Here is a 4652-nt window from a genome sequence, read left to right as displayed (position 1 = left end):
GCAAAACTAGTGCGAAGACAAAAGGTACAGAGAGGTGAAGGGACCATAGAAATGTTAGTGGATATAGGTCACAGGAAGTGGGATTCTGAACTTGGGTGAAGCCAACTTCTACCGGGGTCTCTGTAGGGGTGAAGTCCTGGCAGTTTCCTTCCCCCCACATAACAGGTCCCTGTCTAGTGTGCCCTGACATTTTCCCCTGCCCAGGAAAATTCTGGATTCCTTTCTGTGGCTGTCTGGGAGAGCTGGCCACGCATCAGTCTGCCTCAGTTTCCTTCTGAGAAGCCAGGGACATGAGGGTAGGGGGAAGGCACAAAACAGGGAGTTTGTGGGCATCTCCCTCTGGGAGTTCAGCGGCCTGCCACGTCTGGCGGAGGCTGTTTGGCACCCCTCGAGTCAACCGTAGGTTCCTTTCTGAGGTAATGACAAGACGAAGGGGAGGCAGGACCGTGTAGGAGTTGAAACAGCCCTCAGAGTTGGGTGTAAGTTTGAATCACACCTCCCGTCCTTTCTTAGCTTCATGACACTGAACAACTTAGGGATCCCCTCCGAGGCTCAATTTCCTCACCTGTAAAGTGGGGGGAATCACAGTTTCTACTTCCAGCGAGGATCATGTAAATCCAGTGAGATGGTGGTGGGCGGCTCTGAGCGCACGGTCTGGCATGATCCAGTGCGGACCCCATAAGCAGCCTAGAAAATAAAATCGGGGCTAGAAAGCAGCAGCCATCCTGAACCAAACAACAAAACAGTTATCCTTAAATATCAGACTCTGATTTCAGATCCTGACGCAGAGAGGGTGGGGGACAGTGGTGACAAACCAACACGAAAGTTCACAGAGAAGAAAACGGAGGTGAATATAATTGAGGCAAAATTAAGAGGAGAAAGGGAGTCTTATTGAATATGAAAATGCATCGGAGAGTTAAAATAATTAAACAATATTGCTCGAGCAATATTGGAGATTGGAGACAGAATCCGTGCCTGTGTGTGTGATTTTTGCATCATGAAGGCCGTATGGCGGATCAGTCAATGCTAATGAGACAATTAATTAACAACTTGAGAGAGGAAAAAGATCCTTTCTTCATACTACATTAGGACCCTTTGGGATTGAATTTAGCTGTTTATGACCCCCAAAAAGTCGAACAGTGACTGAAACAGGGAGGGAGGAGTTTGCTATCACTCCTATAACATACAGTCTGGAAATAAAGAGCCCAGCGCTGATGCAGAGGCTCCAGGGTGATTGCTGAGATCTAGGGCCAGCCCATCTTTTTATATCACCATCCCTAGCCGTGTGACTTTTGTCCTCGTGGTCTCAACATGGCTGCTGTGCTTCCAGGCGTCACGACTGTGACCAAGGTAGCAAGAAAGGGGAAAGATTATGTGTAAAAAGGCAGGGATGATATTGTTTTTCTAATTTCCTTCCATCAATGTCCACTTATGTCTCTTATATTAGCCACAAACGGCTCACGTGGCCACTTCTAGCTATAAGGGAATCTGGGGAAATTTGTATTTTAAATGGAGCCTGTTGCTGTCCAAGATAAAATCCATGTTTTTTAGTAATGAAGAAGGAAAAATGAGTATCAGACCAGCAGCCAAGCATCTTTGCAAAAATACCTGCAAACAAATTTCAGGGGTGGCATTCAGCCTCTAAGATGGCCCCCGTTGATCTTCACCTCCTGGTATTCAAGGCCCCTCTCAAATGAAATCAGAGGTGGAGTGACCTGTGTGATCGACGGAATTCTGTAGGATAGTATGTGACTTTCAAGGCCGGACCATAAACGGCATTGCAGCTTCTGCGTTGGCCATTTGCAGGGATCGGCAAATATTTTTCATGAAGGACTAAATAGTAAATATTTTATGTGTCATGGGCCATTCAGTCTTTGTCACAAGTTGACTTGCTGTTGCAGTGCAAAAGCAGCCATAAGCAACTTGTAAACAAATGGGCGTGAGTTCCAACAGAATTTTATAAAAACAGGTAGTGGGCCACATTTGACCCATAGGCTGTAGTTTTCAGCAACTAAGTTTCGGGGTAATTTGTTATTCAGCAATAGCTAATGAATACAAGGTGATCTGAAGAGTTAAGTATCTAAAACTCCAACTACACACTTTTGTGCGACTAGAAGAAACTAGAAGGAAATAAAAGTAAATGGATTTCAAACCTCTGAGATTTTAAAGCTCTTTCTGAGCTTAAGAACAGTAGGAGAAATGAGAAAAGAATGTACTAAGTTGTCTCTCTTTAGAACTTAAAGAGCTTATGTGAATCGATTTACATGAATATTGCAACCACAAGATGGACAAGATCATGAACGAGGAAGTCACAAATATCCAGGTGAAACAAGCAAGCCAGTCGTGCCCGTTCATCCGGGAAGACACGAATACTCCACTCCACGAATACTCAAAGACACTAATTGCTAATCAAAAATGAGACATCTTTTTGTCTATTTTAACAGCGACTTTTTAAAAAATACAAAATCTTGCTTTGGCTTGCTGCTTTCAGCATACATTGTAGCCTGGAGAGCATTTGGCACTGTGTGCCAAGAAGCAAAAATGTTTGTTTTTTGCAAGCCAGTATTTCCACTTCTGAGAGTTCATTCTGAAGAAATATGAGAAGTAGGCAAATATCTACACATAGCCACACTCATGGTAGCATTGTTTTAATATACACTTAGCACAAAGCCTAAGGTGCACGGTTAAGTAAAATGCAGTGTAATAATATGATAAAATCAATTATGCAGTCATTAAACACATTTTTAACACGTTTAATGATATGGAAAGATTTTTTTTTTTAATAATATGGAAAGTGTTATATAATGTTTTAAGAAAAAGCTGCATACGGCTGGAATCCAATTTATTTTTCTAGATTTCTCTGTGATTAAAAATCCTATTGCCTGGGGAGGGATGAAGAGGGTCAAGGGGGTCAAATACATGGTGATTTGACTAGACTTTGAGGGGCGAGCTCAAAATAGAGTACACAGGTGGTGCATTACAATGGCATACACCTGAAATTAACCAATGTTACCCCAAGAAATTTTAATTTAAAAAATAAAATTTAACTTAAACAATGTGGATAAGTTCCGGGGATCTAATGTACAATATGGTGATTGCAGTTAATAATATTGTGTTATAGGCTTGAACTTGCTAAGTGAGTAGGTCTTAAATGTTCTCACCACAAAAGAGAATGGGAATGTGAGGTGATGGAGGTGGTTTTCAATTTCAGTATATAAGTGTTTCAGATCAACACATTGTACACCTTAAACTGATACAATGTTTATGTCAATTACATCGCCATCAAACTGGAAAAGAAAGAGGATCCTTCTCTGCCAAAAAAATAAATAATGTACATAAAGTTACTTTGTTTCAATAAAGCTTTCCAATAAAATTAGCTATTACTATGTCTCAATATTTCTTAAAATCCCGTTACCTGTGGAGCAACAGAACTCTCATTCACTGCTGGTGGGAATACAAAGCCCCTTTGGAAGATAATTTACAAAACTAAACATATTCTTACCATAAGATACGGCAGTCGAGCTCCTTGGTAATTTAGCCAAGTGAGTCGAAAGCTATGTCCACATGAAAGCCTGCATGGATGTTTATAGCAGCTTTGTTCGTAATTGCCAAAACTTGGAAGGAACCGAGACGTCCTTCCACAGGTGAATGGATAAACAAACTGTGGGACCTCCATACAATGGGCCGTTGTTCACTGTGAAAAAAAAAGAGCTGTCAGGCCATGAAAAGACACGGAGGAAAGTTAAATGTATGTTACGAAGTGAAAGCAGCTGATCTGAAAAGGTTACAAACTGTATGATTCCAAGTTTACGACATTCTGGAAAGGGCAAAACCACGGAGACAGTAAAAGGAGCAGGGGCTGGGGGAGGGAGGGATGAGTAGGTGGGCACAGGGGGCTTTTTAGGGCAGTGAAGCCACTCTGTGTGATACTGTAATGGTGGATACAGGCCACGACACGTCTGTCCAAACCAAGAGTGAACTCTAATGTAAACTATGAACTTGGGGTGATCGCGATGTGTCAGTGTAGGGTCATTGATTGTAACAAAGATACCACTCTGGTGCGGTGCTGATCACGGGAAGGCTGTGCCTGTGTGGGGTATGTGGAAACTTCCTGTTGTGAATCTATGGCTGCTCTGATAAATCGTCTATTGAAAAAAAGTAAAGTCCTATTGCCCTTAGGCTGAATGAAAGAAGTCAGTCTCAAAAGACTATACATTATGCGATTCCATTTATATGACCGTCTTGGCAAGACTAAACTCTAGTGACAGGAAACAGAGTTGCCAGGAGAGGTAGCGGGGAGAGGAAGGGTGAAACTGTAAAGGGGTAGTGCAGGGGAATTTTGGGGTGACAGAACTCTTCTATACCCTCATAGTCATGGTTACACGAATCAGCACATGTGTTAAAATTTACAGGGCTACATAACAAAAGAAAAATGTCCATATTATTTTACGATTAATTTAATTTTTTTTTTAATGCAATAAAAGAAAATTCTGTTGCCAGAATCTCAGCTGGTCCACAGGTTCCTGTTGGGTTTTGCACTCTGAATCAAGGGTGGGCATGCCTGGACCTGCTGCAAGCTGCAGATGCTTAGAAAAATGCACAAGGCTGCTTATCTTGCAAATGATTTCTGGGGTCTTCAGCCCAGAGGGAGA

Source organism: Pteropus medius, unplaced genomic scaffold, assembly GCF_902729225.1.
Source record: "Pteropus medius unplaced genomic scaffold, Ma_sr-lr_union100, whole genome shotgun sequence".
NCBI lineage: Eukaryota > Metazoa > Chordata > Mammalia > Chiroptera > Pteropodidae > Pteropus > Pteropus medius.
The sequence above is the reverse complement of the archived record's forward strand: the minus strand, read 5'-3'. Positions refer to the sequence as shown.